The 24,620-nt window shown below is 51.0% G+C and overlaps 33 non-coding genes and 3 pseudogenes across 33 annotated transcripts; all 36 read left to right on the top strand.

The window, feature by feature from the left end:
* Positions 1-5,449: 5,449 nt before the first annotated feature.
* LOC127140705 (uncharacterized) lies at positions 5,450-5,667 on the top strand (annotated as a pseudogene).
* Positions 5,668-6,229: 562 nt separating this feature from the next.
* LOC127140685 (U1 spliceosomal RNA) lies at positions 6,230-6,394 on the top strand. The gene has a single exon (XR_007811171.1). It is a non-coding gene; the product is annotated as a U1 spliceosomal RNA (small nuclear RNA).
* Positions 6,395-6,767: 373 nt separating this feature from the next.
* LOC127140706 (U5 spliceosomal RNA) lies at positions 6,768-6,879 on the top strand. The gene has a single exon (XR_007811190.1). It is a non-coding gene; the product is annotated as a U5 spliceosomal RNA (small nuclear RNA).
* Positions 6,880-7,060: 181 nt separating this feature from the next.
* LOC127140692 (U2 spliceosomal RNA) lies at positions 7,061-7,251 on the top strand. Its single transcript, XR_007811177.1, has one exon. It is a non-coding gene; the product is annotated as a U2 spliceosomal RNA (small nuclear RNA).
* A 564-nt stretch (positions 7,252-7,815) lies between these two features.
* Positions 7,816-7,980, top strand: LOC127140689 (U1 spliceosomal RNA). The gene has a single exon (XR_007811175.1). It is a non-coding gene; the product is annotated as a U1 spliceosomal RNA (small nuclear RNA).
* Positions 7,981-8,355: 375 nt separating this feature from the next.
* Positions 8,356-8,467, top strand: LOC127140708 (U5 spliceosomal RNA). Its single transcript, XR_007811192.1, has one exon. It is a non-coding gene; the product is annotated as a U5 spliceosomal RNA (small nuclear RNA).
* Positions 8,468-8,648: 181 nt separating this feature from the next.
* On the top strand, positions 8,649-8,839 carry LOC127140693 (U2 spliceosomal RNA). The gene has a single exon (XR_007811178.1). It is a non-coding gene; the product is annotated as a U2 spliceosomal RNA (small nuclear RNA).
* A 562-nt stretch (positions 8,840-9,401) lies between these two features.
* Positions 9,402-9,565, top strand: LOC127140696 (U1 spliceosomal RNA). The gene has a single exon (XR_007811181.1). It is a non-coding gene; the product is annotated as a U1 spliceosomal RNA (small nuclear RNA).
* Positions 9,566-9,942: 377 nt separating this feature from the next.
* LOC127140709 (U5 spliceosomal RNA) lies at positions 9,943-10,054 on the top strand. Its single transcript, XR_007811193.1, has one exon. It is a non-coding gene; the product is annotated as a U5 spliceosomal RNA (small nuclear RNA).
* A 181-nt stretch (positions 10,055-10,235) lies between these two features.
* Positions 10,236-10,426, top strand: LOC127140694 (U2 spliceosomal RNA). Its single transcript, XR_007811179.1, has one exon. It is a non-coding gene; the product is annotated as a U2 spliceosomal RNA (small nuclear RNA).
* Positions 10,427-10,987: 561 nt separating this feature from the next.
* On the top strand, positions 10,988-11,151 carry LOC127140707 (U1 spliceosomal RNA). Its single transcript, XR_007811191.1, has one exon. It is a non-coding gene; the product is annotated as a U1 spliceosomal RNA (small nuclear RNA).
* A 371-nt stretch (positions 11,152-11,522) lies between these two features.
* LOC127140710 (U5 spliceosomal RNA) lies at positions 11,523-11,634 on the top strand. Its single transcript, XR_007811194.1, has one exon. It is a non-coding gene; the product is annotated as a U5 spliceosomal RNA (small nuclear RNA).
* Positions 11,635-11,814: 180 nt separating this feature from the next.
* Positions 11,815-12,005, top strand: LOC127140695 (U2 spliceosomal RNA). Its single transcript, XR_007811180.1, has one exon. It is a non-coding gene; the product is annotated as a U2 spliceosomal RNA (small nuclear RNA).
* A 562-nt stretch (positions 12,006-12,567) lies between these two features.
* LOC127140686 (U1 spliceosomal RNA) lies at positions 12,568-12,731 on the top strand. Its single transcript, XR_007811172.1, has one exon. It is a non-coding gene; the product is annotated as a U1 spliceosomal RNA (small nuclear RNA).
* Positions 12,732-13,104: 373 nt separating this feature from the next.
* LOC127140711 (U5 spliceosomal RNA) lies at positions 13,105-13,216 on the top strand. The gene has a single exon (XR_007811195.1). It is a non-coding gene; the product is annotated as a U5 spliceosomal RNA (small nuclear RNA).
* A 181-nt stretch (positions 13,217-13,397) lies between these two features.
* On the top strand, positions 13,398-13,588 carry LOC127140697 (U2 spliceosomal RNA). Its single transcript, XR_007811182.1, has one exon. It is a non-coding gene; the product is annotated as a U2 spliceosomal RNA (small nuclear RNA).
* Positions 13,589-14,150: 562 nt separating this feature from the next.
* Positions 14,151-14,314, top strand: LOC127140687 (U1 spliceosomal RNA). Its single transcript, XR_007811173.1, has one exon. It is a non-coding gene; the product is annotated as a U1 spliceosomal RNA (small nuclear RNA).
* A 372-nt stretch (positions 14,315-14,686) lies between these two features.
* Positions 14,687-14,798, top strand: LOC127140712 (U5 spliceosomal RNA). The gene has a single exon (XR_007811196.1). It is a non-coding gene; the product is annotated as a U5 spliceosomal RNA (small nuclear RNA).
* A 181-nt stretch (positions 14,799-14,979) lies between these two features.
* LOC127140698 (U2 spliceosomal RNA) lies at positions 14,980-15,170 on the top strand. Its single transcript, XR_007811183.1, has one exon. It is a non-coding gene; the product is annotated as a U2 spliceosomal RNA (small nuclear RNA).
* Positions 15,171-15,733: 563 nt separating this feature from the next.
* Positions 15,734-15,897, top strand: LOC127140718 (U1 spliceosomal RNA). Its single transcript, XR_007811202.1, has one exon. It is a non-coding gene; the product is annotated as a U1 spliceosomal RNA (small nuclear RNA).
* Positions 15,898-16,271: 374 nt separating this feature from the next.
* On the top strand, positions 16,272-16,383 carry LOC127140713 (U5 spliceosomal RNA). Its single transcript, XR_007811197.1, has one exon. It is a non-coding gene; the product is annotated as a U5 spliceosomal RNA (small nuclear RNA).
* Positions 16,384-16,564: 181 nt separating this feature from the next.
* LOC127140699 (U2 spliceosomal RNA) lies at positions 16,565-16,755 on the top strand. The gene has a single exon (XR_007811184.1). It is a non-coding gene; the product is annotated as a U2 spliceosomal RNA (small nuclear RNA).
* A 556-nt stretch (positions 16,756-17,311) lies between these two features.
* On the top strand, positions 17,312-17,470 carry LOC127140690 (U1 spliceosomal RNA). The gene has a single exon (XR_007811176.1). It is a non-coding gene; the product is annotated as a U1 spliceosomal RNA (small nuclear RNA).
* Positions 17,471-17,834: 364 nt separating this feature from the next.
* Positions 17,835-17,948, top strand: LOC127140717 (U5 spliceosomal RNA). Its single transcript, XR_007811201.1, has one exon. It is a non-coding gene; the product is annotated as a U5 spliceosomal RNA (small nuclear RNA).
* A 181-nt stretch (positions 17,949-18,129) lies between these two features.
* On the top strand, positions 18,130-18,320 carry LOC127140700 (U2 spliceosomal RNA). Its single transcript, XR_007811185.1, has one exon. It is a non-coding gene; the product is annotated as a U2 spliceosomal RNA (small nuclear RNA).
* Positions 18,321-19,316: 996 nt separating this feature from the next.
* LOC127140719 (uncharacterized) lies at positions 19,317-19,358 on the top strand (annotated as a pseudogene).
* Positions 19,359-19,562: 204 nt separating this feature from the next.
* Positions 19,563-19,753, top strand: LOC127140701 (U2 spliceosomal RNA). The gene has a single exon (XR_007811186.1). It is a non-coding gene; the product is annotated as a U2 spliceosomal RNA (small nuclear RNA).
* Positions 19,754-20,309: 556 nt separating this feature from the next.
* Positions 20,310-20,452, top strand: LOC127140691 (uncharacterized; annotated as a pseudogene).
* A 361-nt stretch (positions 20,453-20,813) lies between these two features.
* LOC127140714 (U5 spliceosomal RNA) lies at positions 20,814-20,925 on the top strand. The gene has a single exon (XR_007811198.1). It is a non-coding gene; the product is annotated as a U5 spliceosomal RNA (small nuclear RNA).
* Positions 20,926-21,106: 181 nt separating this feature from the next.
* LOC127140702 (U2 spliceosomal RNA) lies at positions 21,107-21,297 on the top strand. Its single transcript, XR_007811187.1, has one exon. It is a non-coding gene; the product is annotated as a U2 spliceosomal RNA (small nuclear RNA).
* Positions 21,298-21,858: 561 nt separating this feature from the next.
* LOC127140688 (U1 spliceosomal RNA) lies at positions 21,859-22,022 on the top strand. The gene has a single exon (XR_007811174.1). It is a non-coding gene; the product is annotated as a U1 spliceosomal RNA (small nuclear RNA).
* A 366-nt stretch (positions 22,023-22,388) lies between these two features.
* Positions 22,389-22,500, top strand: LOC127140715 (U5 spliceosomal RNA). The gene has a single exon (XR_007811199.1). It is a non-coding gene; the product is annotated as a U5 spliceosomal RNA (small nuclear RNA).
* Positions 22,501-22,681: 181 nt separating this feature from the next.
* On the top strand, positions 22,682-22,871 carry LOC127140704 (U2 spliceosomal RNA). The gene has a single exon (XR_007811189.1). It is a non-coding gene; the product is annotated as a U2 spliceosomal RNA (small nuclear RNA).
* Positions 22,872-23,432: 561 nt separating this feature from the next.
* On the top strand, positions 23,433-23,596 carry LOC127140720 (U1 spliceosomal RNA). The gene has a single exon (XR_007811203.1). It is a non-coding gene; the product is annotated as a U1 spliceosomal RNA (small nuclear RNA).
* Positions 23,597-23,966: 370 nt separating this feature from the next.
* On the top strand, positions 23,967-24,078 carry LOC127140716 (U5 spliceosomal RNA). Its single transcript, XR_007811200.1, has one exon. It is a non-coding gene; the product is annotated as a U5 spliceosomal RNA (small nuclear RNA).
* A 181-nt stretch (positions 24,079-24,259) lies between these two features.
* LOC127140703 (U2 spliceosomal RNA) lies at positions 24,260-24,450 on the top strand. Its single transcript, XR_007811188.1, has one exon. It is a non-coding gene; the product is annotated as a U2 spliceosomal RNA (small nuclear RNA).
* The last annotated feature ends 170 nt before the right edge of the window (positions 24,451-24,620 follow it).

Here is a 24,620-nt window from a genome sequence, read left to right on the forward strand (position 1 = left end):
GTTGGTGGTTAAAATACTTGTCTGTCGTGGCATCGGTTTTATCAGTGCTTGGGAGGATATTTCTAAATGTTCCTTGTTTAAAGCATTTCAATTTTCCAGTAATTGAAAATCTTTAACAAATAGGAATTCATTGGCTGAGAGAGCTATTTTACCTGTTCTCTGCAGGTTGTAACATCTTGACCAGGCCGATCAGGTAAGTACTCTTTGTCTCTTGTGTTATTTATTGTTTTTCATTATTCTTACTTGTCGGATTGATCTTTTACTGGTTTTATTGTTTTCAGCACTTTTTTAGCTTGTGGTGCCTCCATCATGTCGGCCACCCATGCCGGCATGCGGAGGCACCACAGCGTTCGTTTAAATTTTGTGGAGAGAGAGGGTAAACTCCTGGGATGTCCAGACTGGACTTCTCCAGGAAGCTAGTCCAAAAAGCCTTGGGTTTCACACCAAATGATCTGAACTGTATACTGACCTTGCCTTTTGGTAAAGGCTTTGATGTGAGTTTCGTTCAGCAGCTCTGCTAAGAGAGTTTTGGACACGTTTTGAAAATGTTAAACCCCAGTTTTCTGCCTTCAGTGTGGAGAAACTGACTGACAATGCCTTAAAAACGGTTATTGTCAGAATGTTCAATGAAACAGTGAATGCAGAGGACATTTGTTTGTGGCTGGGAAGATATTGCACTGTTAAAGGCCAGGCTACCAAAGTGAGAGATGAGGATGGCATTTGGAACTGCGCTTGGAGGTCCCCATTCAACAATGGCAGGACCCCAGGGCTTCCAAGGCCTAAACATCTGCCATCCATGATAGTTCTGGGAGAAAACAGGGGCTACATCCATTACCAGGGTCAGCCCAAGCTCTGCCGCAAGTGTGGTGAGCACGGGCACCTGGCCGAAGCTTGTCAGCAGACTGTCTGTGGGGAAATGCAGAGAAATTGGGCACACCTTTGAGGAGTGCACCAATGGCAGAAAATGCAATCTATGTGGAGAATCAAACCACCCTCTTCAGAGATTGCCCAAATCTTTTGCCAACAAAGTAAAGGCAGCAAAAGCAAGTGGGCAAAATGGTGGACCAGGCCAGGCAGTTAGAGAGCTAATTGAAGAGGCTGGGCCGGAAAATTCAAATCTCCCGCCAAATCCTGTGATTGGAGGAGTGGAATCAGATGAGGCGGAGAAAGGGAGGGGCCTGCAACAGCCCCATCAACAGAGAGTTCTGGAGAGGATGGGGCAATGCAGGTAGAGGGCGGAGCTAGTTCAGATAATGAGGAAGGCCAATTGCAGACTGATAGCGAGGATGCCTCCCCCCAACGCCAGCAAACAAAGAGGCTGGCATCAGAATTGTCCTCTGAGTCTCCTGTATTCTCAGAGAAGAGGGGAAGAGTTGGGACTCTCTCAGACAGTTCATCTGTGGAGGAGCCCAGAGTCTTCCCCTCCGATTCACCAAATGAGGTCTCATTTTTAACAATAGCTCTGCAATCAACCCCTAAGGACTCAAAACTAAATGCAAGGTTGCAGCCTAGACCAACCCCCAGAGTCCATCCGGGGACTGGAGCTAAACCCCCTTACTCTTCACCTGTAAGAGTGAAGGAAGAGCTCCATTCACAGCAGATTATCTGACTGCCATTTTATCTCTGAAATTCCTTGTATAGTCCTTTTAAAATTTCATACCTGTTGTTTTTAACCATACTCATGACTCTCACCTTCTCAACCGTCAATGTGAGAAGTGTGAAGTCGCGAGTTAGAGCCCAGAGTATTTTATCCTATCTTGTTTCCTTTAAGTCAGATGTGTTTTTAATACAGGAATGTGGCATTCCGTTTTTAAAACACTACAGACAGTGGGAGGAGTTGTGGCCATATACATCAATATGGAGTGGATCAAATTACAACAAAAATGATGGAGTGGCCATTTTAATCAAAAATCCTAAGGTTCTGGTGAAGGGCAGCACTGTGGTGAGAAATGGTCGGGCACTTTTAGCACACTTGACTTTTAGGAGAAGGGATTTTAATCTCTTAAATATTTATGGCTTTAATGACAGGAATGACAGGTATGACCTTTTAGAAGAACTGCAGTTCCACATGCTAGGTAGGGAACCTTTAGTTGTAGGGGGTGATTTTAATTGTATTTTAAGCAGGAAAGACAGGAAAAGAGGAGGGCAAGATTTTAAAGTTGATAAAGCATCACTTTTACTACAGGGCATATGCAGGGATTTTAAAATTCAGGACTGTTTTAAAACCATGCATCCTAGAGAGGAGGGCTTCACCTGGTTCAGTGGTGATGGCACCAGAGCCTCTCGCATAGACTATATTTTTACACGGGACTGCCCACCAACCGATGCTAGATTGACCCCTGTTTTCTTTTCCGATCACCTGATGCTTTCCTGCACCCTTTCGCTCTCTTCGGGTGTGACATCAGGAAGTGGTCTGTGGAAACTCAACTGCTCCCTTTTAGAAGACCAGGTTTTAGTCAACCAATACAGGGAGCAGTACAGAGAGTGGCAGACCCTTCAAGACTTTTACGACACATGCGCACACTGGTGGGAAATGGTGAAGGAAAAGACCCAGACTTTTTTTAGACAGGCAGGGAAGAGAAAAAAGAGTAGGGAAAATAGACGCATGATGGGACTGCAGAAACGACTACAACGCTATTTTAAACTACAACAATGCGGAATGGATTTTAGTGAGGAAATAAAACAAGTCAAAACAGAGATGTCGGTTTTAGCAGAAACCAAAAGTAAAGGTGTCATTTTAAGAAGCAGGGAACAAGAAATTGAAGAGGGGGAAAAGTGCACAAGGTATTTTTTTAAGAAAATCATAAATAAAAGGGGAACGGTTTGTAAACTAACAAAAGAAAATGGGTGCACAGTAGAAACAATAGAAGAAATTAAACAAGTTGTTGAAAACTACTATGAAAAATTGTACCAAAGGAAACCTATTGAAAAAGACACCATGACAGAAGTTTTAAACCTCATTACCGGGACAGTAGAAAGCAGCGTGCTTTTAACCCAAGATTTTACGATTTTAGAGTTAAATAAATGCATCACAGGTTTTAAGAAGGGGAAGTCCCCAGGACAAGATGGACTTCCCCTGGAATTTTATTTGACATTTTGGGACATTTTAGCACCTGATTTGCTTGCTGTTTTTATGGGTTTTGAACGACTAGACCGACTTCCTGACAGTTTTAGAATAGGGATAGTGACTCTCCTTCACAAGGCCAAAGATAAGACTGATTTGAAGAACTGGAGACCTATCACTCTTTTAAACTTTGACTGCAAACTTTTAGCCTCACGTATGTCTGGATTTTTAGAAGAGGTGATTCACCCAGATCAAGCCTGCGCCATTCCGGGGAGGAAGATCACCGACAGCCTCGTACTGATCCGAGACACCATCTGTTACGCGAGAGACAGAAACATCAGGCTAATAGTACTAAATTTAGATTTTGAAAAAGCCTTCGATCGGGTCTCGCACCAGTACCCCTCTTTCGGGTACTGCAAAAAAATGGGATTTCCAGAAAGGTTTATAGCTTGGTGGGATTGCTGTACCGGAGCAATCACCAGCAGATTTGTTATTAACGGGCACCTGACAAAAGCAGTGGATATTAACTGCGGTGTTCGTCAGGGCTGTCCGTTATCTGCCCTCCTCTATGTCATCTGTATAGAACCTCTGGCGGCAGATCTGAGAAGGGACCAACGAATCAATGGGATCGGAATCCCAGGGAGCGGGGGACTTCAGACTAAATGCGTTTTATACATGGACGACGTGAACGTTTTATGCACGACCTTTTATCTGTCAACAGACGCTGGACTTGACTGACTGGTTTGGACGGGCCTCTGGGTCAAAACTCAACAGAGGCAAGACCCAAGCCCAACTTTATGGGCCATGGACGGCGACTGAAATGACAGGACTCCCCCTGACTGTGACACAGACTGACCAGAGAATACTGGGGGTCAAATTTGACAAGGAGGGGGAGGGAAAACAAATTGGCCAGACGTGGTAGGAAAGTAAGGCAAAGACTAGGATACTGGGGACTTAGAGGACTGACCATTGAAGGGAAGGTTTTAATCATCAAAGCAGTGATTTTACCCTTGCTTTTACTGATCAGTTCCGTTTTTATCCCTCCTAGGAGAGTGCTTTTAGATCTTGACCGAGCCATCTTTTACTTTTTGTGGGGCTCCAAGTGGGAAAGACTGAGGAGAGACGTGATGAGGAGGCCAAAAGAAAAGGGGGAAAAGGAGTACCTGACCTACACTTGTTTTTAGGGAAGCCGATACGTCGCGCTATACGTGAAATATGCTACAGACCCATCCAGAAACCCTAAGACCACAGCAATGACACGATTCTGGATGGGTTCTTATCTCAGAAGATTGAAGATTTTACCCCACTGATCTTAAAGTACCTGTGGTCCTTTCTAACCTGCCACCAGCCTATGCTTTTATTCAGAAGTTTTTAAAGCATTTTAACCTGGAGCAGGAGGAGCTGCAAGTTTTAGCCAATCACCGTGTGTTGATTTCTGTTGTGCAGGAGCAGGAACCAGTGAGTCCAGTGCGCGGGCTTCCATTAGGCCAGCCCTCAACAGTTTGGCGCAACGTCAACCACCCCCGCTCTTCCAAACAGACTCCGGGACCTGTCATGGATGGTGGCTCACGAGATCCTCCCGGTCAGGTCCGTCATGCACTCCCGGGGCATGTCGGCGCTCTCAACCTGCCCCCGACCTGGGTTGTGGCGCGCCTGAGTCGGTGAGGCATCTGCTCTGGGAGTGCAGCGCTGCCCGGTAGACCAGTGGCAATGGCCGGCTCCTTACAATTCCCATACTTGCCAGCAAGGGAGGTCTCTACAGCACAGCTGGTGCTCTATGGGGTGAGCCAGGAAGCAATCAAAAAAGACGACTTTGCCAAGCAGTGGCTCACCCTGGCCGCCATCAAAGACGCCATGTGGACCTCCAGAAACTTGCTGGTAAGGAAGCACATGCAGATGCCCCCCGTGGCTGTGATCCGGATGGCCGCAGCGACGGTCCAAGTGGCCGAAGCTGCAGGCGGCAGGCCTAGGACACAGCCACAAAGAAGAATCGCCTCTGTGCCCATTTGGACGAAGGAGCCGGGAGCTACACCGGGAAAAGGTCAAAGCAGCGGCGGCCTGGCTCTCCGGGAGAGGAAGGTGGGAAGGAGCGAGAGGGCGGGGATCTCCTATGAGCACCAGGACAGGATCCCTGAGAGACTTACTGTTTGGAGGAGCGGAGTGAGTAACCCTGGGTAGGACTCACCCTGCCTCCTGCACAAGAGAACCTTTTAACAAATACACTCCCTTTTAAAATATTCCTTTACAACTTTGTTGTTTTTTTTTTTTAATCTGTAAAACCTCTTAGAAGTACTGTTTTCATTGTCTTAACTATGATTTTACAGATTATCCACAATTGTTGACAAGTTGTATTTTGATGTAGGGTGTATTTTTTTTAATTATGCAAAAGTTTCTATGGAAAATGGAAATGAGTATCAATAAAGAGAAAAAAAAAAAAAAAAAAAAAAAATCTGTTCTTATCAGTTTAATATCTGATACGTCCCCTACCCGGGGACCATATATTAAATTGATTTTTGGATCAGGGAGCCGGAACGGGGGCTTGCTCCTTCCACTCCACGCATCGACCCCGGTATTGCATTACCTCCAGGTACGGTGCACATTCTCTGGAAACGTGCAATGTAACTATAGAGTTTTGTGGGGGGTGTTTTTTCCAGGGGAGTCCCTTGCTTTTCTCACATTCCTTTATCGATAGGGTACAAGTTGCTCAAAGCCCTGATGCGGTTACTGAGTCGTACGCTTAGTGGTGCACTCTTGATTTTTCCCTTCCCCGGAGGTTGATCAGGGTGTACCGTCTCTCTTTTGCAGCTGGAAAAGAAGGTAAAGTAAGCAGTTCTCTCTATAGAAGGGGATAACGTGTCCAACAGACCTTTAGAGACGGGAGCATACACGGCTTATGCATTACTGTTTTTTGAAAAAAAACAGGCACATTCCAGTTTGTCTGGGCCGAGCTCCGACCGGTGAGAAAAGTCAATAAAACCAGCAAAGTTTGTGCACCGCGCAACTTTGTCAAACTGCAGTATAGTGCTTGCAACGCCTCGGCGACAAGCCTCAGATGAGGGTCAGCTAATGCTGATGTCGCCGAACTCTGGCATTGTGCAGTGTGGCCACCATCAGCCAGGGTGCTGTGTCTGGAACCGACCCCACCGTCTCTGACAACTCCAACTCATACTTACCTGGCAGGGGAGATACCATGATCAAGAAGGTGGTTCACCCAGGGCGAGGCTCAGCCATTGCACTCCGGTTGCGCTGACCCCTGCGAATTCCCCAAATGTGGGAGTCTCGACTGCATAATTTCTGGTAGTGGGGGGACTGCGTTCGCGCTCTCCCCTGACCGCTACGTCAAAGGAAAACAAGGTGTCCCGGGTAGCTTCTTTTACTCGTAAGCGTGAAAGCGTGCTGCCAACTATGCCAGTTTTACGACTGCAGAGTCGGTGCTGTTGTCGGGCCGTGACGATTGGTGGGCGTTTCTGTATGTTACAAGCACACATGCCCCAGCCCCCGCCCCCGCCCCCAAAGGCGGGGCTTTCCGCCTAAGCCTAACCTCCGCAAACCCATTGGATAGCGCATGTGACAGTACGGGGCAGGGTAGCTGACGGGTGCGATCTGGGATTTGGAACGCGGCAGGCGCAAAGAGAGGCCTACCGTGACGGTGGTGGCTGGGACGACTGGGGTTTCTCGGCTGCCCTCAAGGCGAAGGCCGTACTGACTCTGGTTTCTCTTCATAACGCACAAGTCTTTCGCCTTTTACTAAAGACTTCCGTGGAGAGGAACGCCAACGAGTTTAAGCTATTTTTGGTAGGTTTGGCCGTAAGGCTGAGCCCTTTGAGTGTGTGAAAAGTCAAACGGCTGTCTCCGCTAAGAACCAGGGGTGCAAAGTGGGGAGACTGGGTGGGGGTGCTAAGCAGCAGCCATTGTTAGGCTGGCTTGAAAACAGGGCACCGTGACAAGAGAGGATCGTGCCAAGAGCTTGGACGGAACACGAAACGCTTTGGACTCATCGCTTCTCGGCCTTTTGGCTAAGATCAAGTGTAGTATCTGTTCTTATCAGTTTAATATCTGATACGTCCCCTACCCGGGGACCATATATTAAATTGATTTTTGGATCAGGGAGCCGGAACGGGGGCTTGCTCCTTCCACTCCACGCATCGACCCGGTATTGCATTACCTCCAGGTACGGTGCACATTCTCTGGAAACGTGCAATGTAACTATAGAGTTTTGTGGGGGTGTTTTTTCCAGGGGAGTCCCTTGCTTTTTCTCACATTCCTTTATCGATAGGGTACAAGTTGCTCAAAGCCCTGATGCGGTTACTGAGTCGTACGCTTAGTGGTGCACTCTTGATTTTTCCCTTCCCCGGAGGTTGATCAGGGTGTACCGTCTCTCTTTTGCAGCTGGAAAAGAAGGTAAAGTAAGCAGTTCTCCTCTATATAAGGGGATAACGTGTCCAACAGACCTTTAGAGACGGGAGCATACACGGCTTATGCATTACTGTTTTTTGAAAAAAAACAGGCACATTCCAGTTTGTCTGGGCCGAGCTCCGACCGGTGAGAAAAGTCAATAAAACCAGCAAAGTTTGTGCACCCGCGCAACTTTGTCAAACTGCAGTATAGTGCTTGCAACGCCTCGGGGACAAGCCTCAGATGAGGGTCAGCTAATGCTGATGTCGCCGAACTCTGGCATTGTGCAGTGTGGCCACCATCAGCCAGGGTGCTGTGTCTGGAACCGACCCCACCGTCTCTGACAACTCCAACTCATACTTACCTGGCAGGGGAGATACCATGATCAAGAAGGTGGTTCACCCCAGGGCGAGGCTCAGCCATTGCACTCCGGTTGCGCTGACCCCTGCGAATTCCCCAAATGTGGGAGTCTCGACTGCATAATTTCTGGTAGTGGGGGACTGCGTTCGCGCTCTCCCCTGACCGCTACGTCAAAGGAAAACAAGGTGTCCCGGGTAGCTTCTTTTACTCGTAAGCGTGAAAGCGTGCTGCCAACTATGCCAGTTTTACGACTGCAGAGTCGGTGCTGTTGTCGGGCCGTGACGATTGGTGGGCGTTTCTGTATGTTACAAGCACACATGCCCCAGCCCCGCCCCGCCCCCCCCAAAGGCGGGGCTTTCCGCCTAAGCCTAACCCTCCGCAAACCCCATTGGATAGCGCATGTGACAGTACGGGGCAGGGTAGCTGACGGGTGCGATCTGGGATTTGGAACGCGGCAGGCGCAAAGAGAGGCCTACCGTGACGGTGGTGGCTGGGACGACTGGGGTTCTCGGCTGCCCTCAAGGCGAAGGCCGTACTGACTCTGGTTTCTCTTCATAACGCACAAGTCTTTCGCCTTTTACTAAAGACTTCCGTGGAGAGGAACGCCAACGAGTTTAAGCTATTTTTGGTAGGTTTGGCCGTAAGGCTGAGCCCTTTGAGTGTGTGAAAAGTCAAACGGCTGTCTCCGCTAAGAACCAGGGGTGCAAAGTGGGGAGACTGGGTGGGGGTGCTAAGCAGCAGCCATTGTTAGGCTGGCTTGAAAACAGGGCACCGTGACAAGAGAGGATCGTGCCAAGAGCTTGGACGGAACACGAAACGCTTTGGACTCATCGCTTCTCGGCCTTTTGGCTAAGATCAAGTGTAGTATCTGTTCTTATCAGTTTAATATCTGATACGTCCCCTACCCGGGGACCATATATTAAATTGATTTTTGGATCAGGGAGCCGGAACGGGGGCTTGCTCCTTCCACTCCACGCATCGACCCGGTATTGCATTACCTCCAGGTACGGTGCACATTCTCTGGAAACGTGCAATGTAACTATAGAGTTTTGTGGGGGGTGTTTTTTCCAGGGGAGTCCCTTGCTTTTCTCACATTCCTTTATCGATAGGGTACAAGTTGCTCAAAGCCCTGATGCGGTTACTGAGTCGTACGCTTAGTGGTGCACTCTTGATTTTTCCCTTCCCCGGAGGTTGATCAGGGTGTACCGTCTCTCTTTTGCAGCTGGAAAAGAAGGTAAAGTAAGCAGTTCTCTCTATATAAGGGGATAACGTGTCCAACAGACCTTTAGAGACGGGAGCATACACGGCTTATGCATTACTGTTTTTTGAAAAAAAACAGGCACATTCCAGTTTGTCTGGGCCGAGCTCCGACCGGTGAGAAAAGTCAATAAAACCAGCAAAGTTTGTGCACCGCGCAACTTTGTCAAACTGCAGTATAGTGCTTGCAACGCCTCGGGGACAAGCCTCAGATGAGGGTCAGCTAATGCTGATGTCGCCGAACTCTGGCATTGTGCAGTGTGGCCACCATCAGCCAGGGTGCTGTGTCTGGAACCGACCCCACCGTCTCTGACAACTCCAACTCATACTTACCTGGCAGGGGAGATACCATGATCAAGAAGGTGGTTCACCCAGGGCGAGGCTCAGCCATTGCACTCCGGTTGCGCTGACCCCTGCGAATTCCCCAAATGTGGGAGTCTCGACTGCATAATTTCTGGTAGTGGGGGACTGCGTTCGCGCTCTCCCCTGACCGCTACGTCAAAGGAAAACAAGGTGTCCCGGGTAGCTTCTTTTACTCGTAAGCGTGAAAGCGTGCTGCCAACTATGCCAGTTTTACGACTGCAGAGTCGGTGCTGTTGTCGGGCCGTGACGATTGGTGGGCGTTTCTGTATGTTACAAGCACACATGCCCCAGCCCCGACCCCGCCCCGCCCCAAAGGCGGGGCTTTCCGCCTAAGCCTAACCCTCCGCAAACCCCATTGGATAGCGCATGTGACAGTACGGGGCAGGGTAGCTGACGGGTGCGATCTGGGATTTGGAACGCGGCAGGCGCAAAGAGAGGCCTACCGTGACGGTGGTGGCTGGGACGACTGGGGTTCTCGGCTGCCCTCAAGGCGAAGGCCGTACTGACTCTGGTTTCTCTTCATAACGCACAAGTCTTTCGCCTTTTACTAAAGACTTCCGTGGAGAGGAACGCCAACGAGTTTAAGCTATTTTTGGTAGGTTTGGCCGTAAGGCTGAGCCCTTTGAGTGTGTGAAAAGTCAAACGGCTGTCTCCGCTAAGAACCAGGGGTGCAAAGTGGGGAGACTGGGTGGGGGTGCTAAGCAGCAGCCATTGTTAGGCTGGCTTGAAAACAGGGCACCGTGACAAGAGAGGATCGTGCCAAGAGCTTGGACGGAACACGAAACGCTTTGGACTCATCGCTTCTCGGCCTTTTGGCTAAGATCAAGTGTAGTATCTGTTCTTATCAGTTTAATATCTGATACGTCCCCTACCCGGGGACCATATATTAAATTGATTTTTGGATCAGGGAGCCGGAACGGGGGCTTGCTCCTTCCACTCCACGCATCGACCCGGTATTGCATTACCTCCAGGTACGGTGCACATTCTCTGGAAACGTGCAATGTAACTATAGAGTTTTGTGGGGGGTGTTTTTTCCAGGGGAGTCCCTTGCTTTTCTCACATTCCTTTATCGATAGGGTACAAGTTGCTCAAAGCCCTGATGCGGTTACTGAGTCGTACGCTTAGTGGTGCACTCTTGATTTTTCCCTTCCCCGGAGGTTGATCAGGGTGTACCGTCTCTCTTTTGCAGCTGGAAAAGAAGGTAAAGTAAGCAGTTCTCTCTATATAAGGGGATAACGTGTCCAACAGACCTTTAGAGACGGGAGCATACACGGCTTATGCATTACTGTTTTTTGAAAAAAAACAGGCACATTCCAGTTTGTCTGGGCCGAGCTCCGACCGGTGAGAAAAGTCAATAAAACCAGCAAAGTTTGTGCACCGCGCAACTTTGTCAAACTGCAGTATAGTGCTTGCAACGCCTCGGGGACAAGCCTCAGATGAGGGTCAGCTAATGCTGATGTCGCCGAACTCTGGCATTGTGCAGTGTGGCCACCATCAGCCAGGGTGCTGTGTCTGGAACCGACCCACCGTCTCTGACAACTCCAACTCATACTTACCTGGCAGGGGAGATACCATGATCAAGAAGGTGGTTCACCCAGGGCGAGGCTCAGCCATTGCACTCCGGTTGCGCTGACCCCTGCGAATTCCCCAAATGTGGGAGTCTCGACTGCATAATTTCTGGTAGTGGGGGACTGCGTTCGCGCTCTCCCCTGACCGCTACGTCAAAGGAAAACAAGGTGTCCCGGGTAGCTTCTTTTACTCGTAAGCGTGAAAGCGTGCTGCCAACTATGCCAGTTTTACGACTGCAGAGTCGGTGCTGTTGTCGGGCCGTGACGATTGGTGGGCGTTTCTGTATGTTACAAGCACACATGCCCCAGCCCCCGCCCCGCCCAAAGGCGGGGCTTTCCGCCTAAGCCTAACCCTCCGCAAACCCCATTGGATAGCGCATGTGACAGTACGGGGCAGGGTAGCTGACGGGTGCGATCTGGGATTTGGAACGCGGCAGGCGCAAAGAGAGGCCTACCGTGACGGTGGTGGCTGGGACGACTGGGGTTCTCGGCTGCCCTCAAGGCGAAGGCCGTACTGACTCTGGTTTCTCTTCATAACGCACAAGTCTTTCGCCTTTTACTAAAGACTTCCGTGGAGAGGAACGCCAACGAGTTTAAGCTATTTTTGGTAGGTTTGGCCGTAAGGCTGAGCCCTTTGAGTGTGTGAAAAGTCAAACGGCTGTCTCCGCTAAGAACCAGGGTGCAAAGTGGGGAGACTGGGTGGGGGTGCTAAGCAGCAGCCATTGTTAGGCTGGCTTGAAAACAGGGCACCGTGACAAGAGAGGATCGTGCCAAGAGCTTGGACGGAACACGAAACGCTTTGGACTCATCGCTTCTCGGCCTTTTGGCTAAGATCAAGTGTAGTATCTGTTCTTATCAGTTTAATATCTGATACGTCCCCTACCCGGGGACCATATATTAAATTGATTTTTGGATCAGGGAGCCGGAACGGGGGCTTGCTCCTTCCACTCCACGCATCGACCCGGTATTGCATTACCTCCAGGTACGGTGCACATTCTCTGGAAACGTGCAATGTAACTATAGAGTTTTGTGGGGGGTGTTTTTTCCAGGGAGTCCCTTGCTTTTCTCACATTCCTTTATCGATAGGGTACAAGTTGCTCAAAGCCCTGATGCGGTTACTGAGTCGTACGCTTAGTGGTGCACTCTTGATTTTTCCCTTCCCCGGAGGTTGATCAGGGTGTACCGTCTCTCTTTTGCAGCTGGAAAAGAAGGTAAAGTAAGCAGTTCTCCTCTATAGAAGGGGATAACGTGTCCAACAGACCTTTAGAGACGGGAGCATACACGGCTTATGCATTACTGTTTTTTGAAAAAAAACAGGCACATTCCAGTTTGTCTGGGCCGAGCTCCGACCGGTGAGAAAAGTCAATAAAACCAGCAAAGTTTGTGCACCGCGCAACTTTGTCAAACTGCAGTATAGTGCTTGCAACGCCTCGGGGACAAGCCTCAGATGAGGGTCAGCTAATGCTGATGTCGCCGAACTCTGGCATTGTGCAGTGTGGCCACCATCAGCCAGGGTGCTGTGTCTGGAACCGACCCCACCGTCTCTGACAACTCCAACTCATACTTACCTGGCAGGGGAGATACCATGATCAAGAAGGTGGTTCACCCAGGGCGAGGCTCAGCCATTGCACTCCGGTTGCGCTGACCCCTGCGAATTCCCCAAATGTGGGAGTCTCGACTGCATAATTTCTGGTAGTGGGGGACTGCGTTCGCGCTCTCCCTGACCGCTACGTCAAAGGAAAACAAGGTGTCCCGGGTAGCTTCTTTTACTCGTAAGCGTGAAAGCGTGCTGCCAACTATGCCAGTTTTACGACTGCAGAGTCGGTGCTGTTGTCGGGCCGTGACGATTGGTGGGCGTTTCTGTATGTTACAAGCACACATGCCCCAGCCCCGCCCCGCCCCCCCAAAGGCGGGGCTTTCCGCCTAAGCCTAACCCTCCGCAAACCCCATTGGATAGCGCATGTGACAGTACGGGGCAGGGTAGCTGACGGGTGCGATCTGGGATTTGGAACGCGGCAGGCGCAAAGAGAGGCCTACCGTGACGGTGGTGGCTGGGACGACTGGGGTTCTCGGCTGCCCTCAAGGCGAAGGCCGTACTGACTCTGGTTTCTCTTCATAACGCACAAGTCTTTCGCCTTTTACTAAAGACTTCCGTGGAGAGGAACGCCAACGAGTTTAAGCTATTTTTGGTAGGTTTGGCCGTAAGGCTGAGCCCTTTGAGTGTGTGAAAAGTCAAACGGCTGTCTCCGCTAAGAACCAGGGGTGCAAAGTGGGGAGACTGGGTGGGGGTGCTAAGCAGCAGCCATTGTTAGGCTGGCTTGAAAACAGGGCACCGTGACAAGAGAGGATCGTGCCAAGAGCTTGGACGGAACACGAAACGCTTTGGACTCATCGCTTCTCGGCCTTTTGGCTAAGATCAAGTGTAGTATCTGTTCTTATCAGTTTAATATCTGATACGTCCCCTACCCGGGGACCATATATTAAATTGATTTTTGGATCAGGGAGCCGGAACGGGGGCTTGCTCCTTCCACTCCACGCATCGACCCGGTATTGCATTACCTCCAGGTACGGTGCACATTCTCTGGAAACGTGCAATGTAACTATAGAGTTTTGTGGGGGGTGTTTTTTCCAGGGGAGTCCCTTGCTTTTCTCACATTCCTTTATCGATAGGGTACAAGTTGCTCAAAGCCCTGATGCGGTTACTGAGTCGTACGCTTAGTGGTGCACTCTTGATTTTTCCCTTCCCCGGAGGTTGATCAGGGTGTACCGTCTCTCTTTTGCAGCTGGAAAAGAAGGTAAAGTAAGCAGTTCTCTCTATATAAGGGGATAACGTGTCCAACAGACCTTTAGAGACGGGAGCATACACGGCTTATGCATTACTGTTTTTTGAAAAAAAACAGGCACATTCCAGTTTGTCTGGGCCGAGCTCCGACCGGTGAGAAAAGTCAATAAAACCAGCAAAGTTTGTGCACCGCGCAACTTTGTCAAACTGCAGTATAGTGCTTGCAACGCCTCGGGGACAAGCCTCAGATGAGGGTCAGCTAATGCTGATGTCGCCGAACTCTGGCATTGTGCAGTGTGGCCACCATCAGCCAGGGTGCTGTGTCTGGAACCGACCCCACCGTCTCTGACAACTCCAACTCATACTTACCTGGCAGGGGAGATACCATGATCAAGAAGGTGGTTCACCCAGGGCGAGGCTCAGCCATTGCACTCCGGTTGCGCTGACCCCTGCGAATTCCCCAAATGTGGGAGTCTCGACTGCATAATTTCTGGTAGTGGGGGACTGCGTTCGCGCTCTCCCTGACCGCTACGTCAAAGGAAAACAAGGTGTCCCGGGTAGCTTCTTTTACTCGTAAGCGTGAAAGCGTGCTGCCAACTATGCCAGTTTTACGACTGCAGAGTCGGTGCTGTTGTCGGGCCGTGACGATTGGTGGGCGTTTCTGTATGTTACAAGCACACATGCCCCAGCCCGCCCCCGCCCCCCAAAGGCGGGGCTTTCCGCCTAAGCCTAACCCTCCGCAAACCCCATTGGATAGCGCATGTGACAGTACGGGGCAGGGTAGCTGACGGGTGCGATCTGGGATTTGGAACGCGGCAGGCGCAAAGAGAGGCCTACCGTGACGGTGGTGGCTGGGACGACTGGGGTTCTCGGCTGCCCTCAAGGCGAAGGCCGTACTGACTCTGGTTTCTCTTCATAACGCACAAGTCTTTCGCCTTTTACTAAAGACTTCCGTGGAGAGGAACGCCAACGAGTTTAAGCTATTTTTGGTAGGTTTGGCCGTAAGGCTGAGCCCTTTGAGTGTGTGAAAAGTCAAACGGCTGTCTCCGCTAAGAACCAGGGGTGCAAAGTGGGGAGACTGGGTGGGGGTGCTAAGCAGCAGCCATTGTTAGGCTGGCTTGAAAACAGGGCACCGTGACAAGAGAGGATCGTGCCAAGAGCTTGGACGGAACACGAAACGCTTTGGACTCATCGCTTCTCGGCCTTTTGGCTAAGATCAAGTGTAGTATCTGTTCTTATCAGTTTAATATCTGATACGTCCCCTACCCGGGGACCATATATTAAATTGATTTTTGGATCAGGGAGCCGGAACGGGGGCTTGCTCCTTCCACTCCACGCATCGACCCGGTATTGCATTACCTCCAGGTACGGTGCACATTCTCTGGAAACGTGCAATGTAACTATAGAGTTTTGTGGGGGGTGTTTTTTCCAGGGGAGTCCCTTGCTTTTCTCACATTCCTTTATCGATAGGGTACAAGTTGCTCAAAGCCCTGATGCGGTTACTGAGTCGTACGCTTAGTGGTGCACTCTTGATTTTTCCCTTCCCCGGAGGTTGATCAGGGTGTACCGTCTCTCTTTTGCAGCTGGAAAAGAAGGTAAAGTAAGCAGTTCCCTCTATAGAAGGGGATAACGTGTCCAACAGACCTTTAGAGACGGGAGCATACACGGCTTATGCATTACTGTTTTTTGAAAAAAAACAGGCACATTCCAGTTTGTCTGGGCCGAGCTCCGACCGGTGAGAAAAGTCAATAAAACCAGCAAAGTTTGTGCACCGCGCAACTTTGTCAAACTGCAGTATAGTGCTTGCAACGCCTCGGGGACAAGCCTCAGATGAGGGTCAGCTAATGCTGATGTCGCCGAACTCTGGCATTGTGGCAGTGTGGCCACCATCAGCCAGGGTGCTGTGTCTGGAACCGACCCCACCGTCTCTGACAACTCCAACTCATACTTACCTGGCAGGGGAGATACCATGATCAAGAAGGTGGTTCACCCAGGGCGAGGCTCAGCCATTGCACTCCGGTTGCGCTGACCCCTGCGAATTCCCCAAATGTGGGAGTCTCGACTGCATAATTTCTGGTAGTGGGGGACTGCGTTCGCGCTCTCCCCTGACCGCTACGTCAAAGGAAAACAAGGTGTCCCGGGTAGCTTCTTTTACTCGTAAGCGTGAAAGCGTGCTGGCCAACTATGCCAGTTTTACGACTGCAGAGTCGGTGCTGTTGTCGGGCCGTGACGATTGGTGGCGTTTCTGTATGTTACAAGCACACATGCCCCAGCCCCCGCCCCCGCCCCCCAAAGGCGGGGCTTTCCGCCTAAGCCTAACCCTCCGCAAACCCCATTGGATAGCGCATGTGACAGTACGGGGCAGGGTAGCTGACGGGTGCGATCTGGGATTTGGAACGCGGCAGCGCAAAGAGAGGCCTACCGTGACGGTGGTGGCTGGGACGACTGGGGTTCTCGGCTGCCCTCAAGGCGAAGGCCGTACTGACTCTGGTTTCTCTTCATAACGCACAAGTCTTTCGCCTTTTACTAAAGACTTCCGTGGAGAGGAACGCCAACGAGTTTAAGCTATTTTTGGTAGGTTTGGCCGTAAGGCTGAGCCCTTTGAGTGTGTGAAAAGTCAAACGGCTGTCTCCGCTAAGAACCAGGGGTGCAAAGTGGGGAGACTGGGTGGGGGTGCTAAGCAGCAGCCATTGTTAGGCTGGCTTGAAAACAGGGCACCGTGACAAGAGAGGATCGTGCCAAGAGCTTGGACGGAACACGAAACGCTTTGGACTCATCGCTTCTCGGCCTTTTGGCTAAGATCAAGTGTAGTATCTGTTCTTATCAGTTTAATATCTGATACGTCCCCTACCCGGGGACCATATATTAAATTGATTTTTGGATCAGGGAGCCGGAACGGGGGCTTGCTCCTTCCACTCCACGCATCGACCCGGTATTGCATTACCTCCAGGTACGGTGCACATTCTCTGGAAACGTGCAATGTAACTATAGAGTTTTGTGGGGGTGTTTTTTCCAGGGAGTCCCTTGCTTTTCTCACATTCCTTTATCGATAGGGTACAAGTTGCTCAAAGCCCTGATGCGGTTACTGAGTCGTACGCTTAGTGGTGCACTCTTGATTTTTCCCTTCCCCGGAGGTTGATCAGGGTGTACCGTCTCTCTTTTGCAGCTGGAAAAGAAGGTAAAGTAAGCAGTTCCTCTATAAAGGGATAACGTGTCCAACAGACCTTTAGAGACGGGAGCATACACGGCTTATGCATTACTGTTTTTTGAAAAAAAACAGGCACATTCCAGTTTGTCTGGGCCGAGCTCCGACCGGTGAGAAAAGTCAATAAAACCAGCAAAGTTTGTGCACCGCGCAACTTTGTCAAACTGCAGTATAGTGCTTGCAACGCCTCGGGACAAGCCTCAGATGAGGGTCAGCTAATGCTGATGTCGCCGAACTCTGGCATTGTGCAGTGTGGCCACCATCAGCCAGGGTGCTGTGTCTGGAACCGACCCCACCGTCTCTGACAACTCCAACTCATACTTACTGGCAGGGAGATACCATGATCAAGAAGGTGGTTCAGGGGCGAGGCTCAGCCATTGCACTCCGGTTGCGCTGACCCCTGCGAATTCCCCAAATGTGGGAGTCTCGACTGCATAATTTCTGGTAGTGGGGGACTGCGTTCGCGCTCTCCCCTGACCGCTACGTCAAAGGAAAACAAGGTGTCCCGGGTAGCTTCTTTTACTCGTAAGCGTGAAAGCGTGCTGCCAACTATGCCAGTTTTACGACTGCAGAGTCGGTGCTGTTGTCGGGCCGTGACGATTGGTGGGCGTTTCTGTATGTTACAAGCACACATGCCCCCGCCCCCCCAAAGGCGGGGCTTTCCGCCTAAGCCTAACCCTCCGCAAACCCCATTGGATAGCGCATGTGACAGTACGGGGCAGGGTAGCTGACGGGTGCGATCTGGGATTTGGAACGCGGCAGGCGCAAAGAGAGGCCTACCGTGACGGTGGTGGCTGGGACGACTGGGGTTCTCGGCTGCCCTCAAGGCGAAGGCCGTACTGACTCTGGTTTCTCTCTTCATAACGCACAAGTCTTTCGCCTTTTACTAAAGACTTCCGTGGAGAGGAACGCCAACGAGTTTAAGCTATTTTTGGTAGGTTTGGCCGTAAGGCTGAGCCCTTTGAGTGTGTGAAAAGTCAAACGGCTGTCTCCGCTAAGAACCAGGGGTGCAAAGTGGGGAGACTGGGTGGGGGTGCTAAGCAGCAGCCATTGTTAGGCTGGCTTGAAAACAGGGCACCGTGACAAGAGAGGATCGTGCCAAGAGCTTGGACGGAACACGAAACGCTTTGGACTCATCGCTTCTCGGCCTTTTGGCTAAGATCAAGTGTAGTATCTGTTCTTATCAGTTTAATATCTGATACGTCCCCTACCCGGGGACCATATATTAAATTGATTTTTGGATCAGGGAGCCGGAACGGGGGCTTGCTCCTTCCACTCCACGCATCGACCCGGTATTGCATTACCTCCAGGTACGGTGCACATTCTCTGGAAACGTGCAATGTAACTATAGAGTTTTGTGGGGGTGTTTTTTCCAGGGGAGTCCCTTGCTTTTCTCACATTCCTTTATCGATAGGGTACAAGTTGCTCAAAGCCCTGATGCGGTTACTGAGTCGTACGCTTAGTGGTGCACTCTTGATTTTTCCCTTCCCCGGAGGTTGATCAGGGTGTACCGTCTCTCTTTTGCAGCTGGAAAAGAAGGTAAAGTAAGCAGTTCTCTCTATATAAGGGGATAACGTGTCCAACAGACCTTTAGAGACGGGAGCATACACGGCTTATGCATTACTGTTTTTTGAAAAAAAACAGGCACATTCCAGTTTGTCTGGCCGAGCTCCGACCGGTGAGAAAAGTCAATAAAACCAGCAAAGTTTGTGCACCGCGCAACTTTGTCAAACTGCAGTATAGTGCTTGCAACGCCTCGGGCAAGCCTCAGATGAGGGTCAGCTAATGCTGATGTCGCCGAAAGTTTGTGCACCGCGCAACTTTGTCAAACTGCAGTGCTTGCAACACAAGCCTCAGATGAGGTCAGCTAATGCTGATGTCGCCGAACTCTGGCATTGTGCAGTGTTCAGCCAAACCGACCCCACCGTCTCTGACAGGCAGGGGAGATACCATGATCAACAAGGCTCAGCCATTGCACTCCGGTTGCGCTGAGCGAATTCCTGTGGGAGTCTCGACTGCATAATTTCTGGTAGTGGGGACTGCGTTCGGACCGCTACGTCAAAGGAAAACAAAGCTTCTTTTACTCGTAAGCGTGAAAGCGTGCTGCCAACTATGCCAGTTTTACGACTGCAGAGTCGTGCTGTTGTCTGACGCGTTTCTGTATGTTACAGCACACATTTTTCCGCCTAAGCCTAACCGCAAACCCCATTGGATAGCGCATGTGACAGTACGGGGCAGGGTAACGGGTGCGATCTGGGGAACAGGCTGACGGTGGTGGCTGGGACGACTAAGGCGAAGGCCGTACTGACTCTGGTTTCTCTTCATAACGCACAAGTCTTTCGCCTTTTACTAAAGACTTCCGTGTTTAAGCTATTTTTGGTAGGTTTGGCCGTAAGGCTGAGCCCTTTGAGTGTGTGAAAAGTCAAACGGCTGTCTCCGCTATGCAAAGTGGGGAGACTGGGTGGGGGTGCTAAGCAGCAGCATTGTTAGGCTGGCTTGAAAACAGGGCACCGTGACAAGAGAGGATCGTGCCAAGAGCTTGGACGGAACACGAAACGCTTTGGACTCATCGCTTCTCGGCCTTTTGGCTAAGATCAAGTGTAGTATCTGTTCTTATCAGTTTAATATCTGATACGTCCCCTACCCGGGGACCATATATTAAATTGATTTTTGGATCAGGGAGCCGGAACGGGGGCTTGCTCCTTCCACTCCACGCATCGACCCGGTATTGCATTACCTCCAGGTACGGTGCACATTCTCTGGAAACGTGCAATGTAACTATAGAGTTTTGTGGGGGGTGTTTTTTCCAGGGGAGTCCCTTGCTTTTCTCACATTCCTTTATCGATAGGGTACAAGTTGCTCAAAGCCCTGATGCGGTTACTGAGTCGTACGCTTAGTGGTGCACTCTTGATTTTTCCCTTCCCCGGAGGTTGATCAGGGTGTACCGTCTCTCTTTTGCAGCTGGAAAAGAAGGTAAAGTAAGCAGTTCTCTCTATATAAGGGGATAACGTGTCCAACAGACCTTTAGAGACGGGAGCATACACGGCTTATGCATTACTGTTTTTTGAAAAAAAACAGGCACATTCCAGTTTGTCTGGGCCGAGCTCCGACCGGTGAGAAAAGTCAATAAAACCAGCAAAGTTTGTGCACCGCGCAACTTTGTCAAACTGCAGTATAGTGCTTGCAACGCCTCGGGGACAAGCCTCAGATGAGGGTCAGCTAATGCTGATGTCGCCGAACTCTGGCATTGTGCAGTGTGGCCACCATCAGCCAGGGTGCTGTGTCTGGAACCGACCCCCGTCTCTGACAACTCCAACTCATACTTGGCAGTTACAAGGTGGTTCACCCAGGCTCAGCCATTGCACTCCGGTTGCGCTGACCCCTGCGAATTCCCCAAATGTGGGAGTCTCGACTGCATAATTTCTGGTAGTGGGGGACTGCGTTCGCGCTCTCCCCTGACCGCTACGTCAAAGGAAAACAAGGTGTCCCGGGTAGCTTCTTTTACTCGTAAGCGTGCTGCCAACTATGCCAGTTTTACGACTGCAGAGTCGGTGCTGTTGTCGGGCCGTGACGATTGGTGGCGTTTCTGTATGTTACAAGCACACATGCCCCAGCCCGCCCCGCCCCCAAAGGCGGGGCTTTCCGCTAAGCCTAACCCTCCGCAAACCCCATTGGATAGCGCATGTGACAGTACGGGGCAGGGTAGCTGACGGGTGCGATCTGGGATTTGGAACGCGGCAGGCGCAAAGAGAGGCCTACCGTGACGGTGGTGGCTGGGACGACTGGGGTTCTCGGCTGCCCTCAAGGCGAAGGCCGTACTGACTCTGGTTTCTCTTCATAACGCACAAGTCTTTCGCCTTTTACTAAAGACTTCCGTGGAGAGGAACGCCAACGAGTTTAAGCTATTTTTGGTAGGTTTGGCCGTAAGGCTGAGCCCTTTGAGTGTGTGAAAAGTCAAACGGCTGTCTCCGCTAAGAACCAGGGGTGCAAAGTGGGGAGACTGGGTGGGGGTGCTAAGCAGCAGCCATTGTTAGGCTGGCTTGAAAACAGGGCACCGTGACAAGAGAGGATCGTGCCAAGAGCTTGGACGGAACACGAAACGCTTTGGACTCATCGCTTCTCGGCCTTTTGGCTAAGATCAAGTGTAGTATCTGTTCTTATCAGTTTAATATCTGATACGTCCCCTACCCGGGGACCATATATTAAATTGATTTTTGGATCAGGGAGCCGGAACGGGGGCTTGCTCCTTCCACTCCACGCATCGACCCGGTATTGCATTACCTCCAGGTACGGTGCACATTCTCTGGAAACGTGCAATGTAACTATAGAGTTTTGTGGGGGGTGTTTTTTCCAGGGGAGTCCCTTGCTTTTCTCACATTCCTTTATCGATAGGGTACAAGTTGCTCAAAGCCCTGATGCGGTTACTGAGTCGTACGCTTAGTGGTGCACTCTTGATTTTTCCCTTCCCCGGAGGTTGATCAGGGTGTACCGTCTCTCTTTTGCAGCTGGAAAAGAAGGTAAAGTAAGCAGTTCCCTCTATAGAAGGGATAACGTGTCCAACAGACCTTTAGAGACGGGAGCATACACGGCTTATGCATTACTGTTTTTTGAAAAAAAACAGGCACATTCCAGTTTGTCTGGGCCGAGCTCCGACCGGTGAGAAAAGTCAATAAAACCAGCAAAGTTTGTGCACCGCGCAACTTTGTCAAACTGCAGTATAGTGCTTGCAACGCCTCGGGGACAAGCCTCAGATGAGGGTCAGCTAATGCTGATGTCGCCGAACTCTGGCATTGTGCAGTGTGGCCACCATCAGCCAGGGTGCTGTGTCTGGAACCGACCCCACCGTCTCTGACAACTCCAACTCATACTTACCTGGCAGGGGAGATACCATGATCAAGAAGGTGGTTCACCCAGGGCGAGGCTCAGCCATTGCACTCCGGTTGCGCTGACCCCTGCGAATTCCCCAAATGTGGGAGTCTCGACTGCATAATTTCTGGTAGTGGGGGACTGCGTTCGCGCTCTCCCTGACCGCTACGTCAAAGGAAAACAAGGTGTCCCGGGTAGCTTCTTTTACTCGTAAGCGTGCTGCCAACTATGCCAGTTTTACGACTGCAGAGTCGGTGCTGTTGTCGGGCCGTGACGATTGGTGGGCGTTTCTGTATGTTACAAGCACACATGCCCCAGCCCCCGCCCCCGCCCCCCAAAGGCGGGGCTTTCCGCCTAAGCCTAACCCTCCGCAAACCCCATTGGATAGCGCATGTGACAGTACGGGGCAGGGTAGCTGACGGGTGCGATCTGGGATTTGGAACGCGGCAGGCGCAAAGAGAGGCCTACCGTGACGGTGGTGGCTGGGACGACTGGGGTTCTCGGCTGCCCTCAAGGCGAAGGCCGTACTGACTCTGGTTTCTCTTCATAACGCACAAGTCTTTCGCCTTTTACTAAAGACTTCCGTGGAGAGGAACGCCAACGAGTTTAAGCTATTTTTGGTAGGTTTGGCCGTAAGGCTGAGCCCTTTGAGTGTGTGAAAAGTCAAACGGCTGTCTCCGCTAAGAACCAGGGGTGCAAAGTGGGGAGACTGGGTGGGGGTGCTAAGCAGCAGCCATTGTTAGGCTGGCTTGAAAACAGGGCACCGTGACAAGAGAGGATCGTGCCAAGAGCTTGGACGGAACACGAAACGCTTTGGACTCATCGCTTCTCGGCCTTTTGGCTAAGATCAAGTGTAGTATCTGTTCTTATCAGTTTAATATCTGATACGTCCCTACCCGGGGACCATATATTAAATTGATTTTTGGATCAGGGAGCCGGAACGGGGGCTTGCTCCTTCCACTCCACGCATCGACCCGGTATTGCATTACCTCCAGGTACGGTGCACATTCTCTGGAAACGTGCAATGTAACTATAGAGTTTGTGGGGGGTGTTTTTTCCAGGGGAGTCCCTTGCTTTTCTCACATTCCTTTATCGATAGGGTACAAGTTGCTCAAAGCCCTGATGCGGTTACTGAGTCGTACGCTTAGTGGTGCACTCTTGATTTTTCCCTTCCCCGGAGGTTGATCAGGGTGTACCGTCTCTCTTTTGCAGCTGGAAAAGAAGGTAAAGTAAGCAGTTCTCTCTATATAAGGGGATAACGTGTCCAACAGACCTTTAGAGACGGGAGCATACACGGCTTATGCATTACTGTTTTTTGAAAAAAAACAGGCACATTCCAGTTTGTCTGGGCCGAGCTCCGACCGGTGAGAAAAGTCAATAAAACCAGCAAAGTTTGTGCACCGCGCAACTTTGTCAAACTGCAGTATAGTGCTTGCAACGCCTCGGGGACAAGCCTCAGATGAGGGTCAGCTAATGCTGATGTCGCCGAACTCTGGCATTGTGCAGTGTGGCCACCATCAGCCAGGGTGCTGTGTCTGGAACCGACCCCACCGTCTCTGACAACTCCAACTCATACTTACCTGGCAGGGGAGATACCATGATCAAGAAGGTGGTTCACCCAGGGCGAGGCTCAGCCATTGCACTCCGGTTGCGCTGACCCCTGCGAATTCCCCAAATGTGGGAGTCTCGACTGCATAATTTCTGGTAGTGGGGGACTGCGTTCGCGCTCTCCCCTGACCGCTACGTCAAAGGAAAACAAGGTGTCCCGGGTAGCTTCTTTTACTCGTAAGCGTGAAAGCGTGCTGCCAACTATGCCAGTTTTACGACTGCAGAGTCGGTGCTGTTGTCGGGCCGTGACGATTGGTGGGCGTTTCTGTATGTTACAAGCACACATGCCCCAGCCCCCGCCCCCCAAAGGCGGGGCTTTCCGCCTAAGCCTAACCCTCCGCAAACCCCATTGGATAGCGCATGTGACAGTACGGGGCAGGGTAGCTGACGGGTGCGATCTGGGATTTGGAACGCGGCAGGCGCAAAAGAGAGGCCTACCGTGACGGTGGTGGCTGGGACGACTGGGGTTCTCGGCTGCCCTCAAGGCGAAGGCCGTACTGACTCTGGTTTCTCTTCATAACGCACAAGTCTTTCGCCTTTTACTAAAGACTTCCGTGGAGAGGAACGCCAACGAGTTTAAGCTATTTTTGGTAGGTTTGGCCGTAAGGCTGAGCCCTTTGAGTGTGTGAAAAGTCAAACGGCTGTCTCCGCTAAGAACCAGGGGTGCAAAGTGGGGAGACTGGGTGGGGGTGCTAAGCAGCAGCCATTGTTAGGCTGGCTTGAAAACAGGGCACCGTGACAAGAGAGGATCGTGCCAAGAGCTTGGACGGAACACGAAACGCTTTGGACTCATCGCTTCTCGGCCTTTTGGCTAAGATCAAGTGTAGTATCTGTTCTTATCAGTTTAATATCTGATACGTCCCCTACCCGGGGACCATATATTAAATTGATTTTTGGATCAGGGAGCCGGAACGGGGGCTTGCTCCTTCCACTCCACGCATCGACCCGGTATTGCATTACCTCCAGGTACGGTGCACATTCTCTGGAAACGTGCAATGTAACTATAGAGTTTTGTGGGGGTGTTTTTTCCAGGGGAGTCCCTTGCTTTTCTCACATTCCTTTATCGATAGGGTACAAGTTGCTCAAAGCCCTGATGCGGTTACTGAGTCGTACGCTTAGTGGTGCACTCTTGATTTTTCCCTTCCCCGGAGG

Source organism: Lates calcarifer, unplaced genomic scaffold, assembly GCF_001640805.2.
Source record: "Lates calcarifer isolate ASB-BC8 unplaced genomic scaffold, TLL_Latcal_v3 _unitig_4950_quiver_1793, whole genome shotgun sequence".
Lineage (NCBI taxonomy): Eukaryota > Metazoa > Chordata > Actinopteri > Centropomidae > Lates > Lates calcarifer.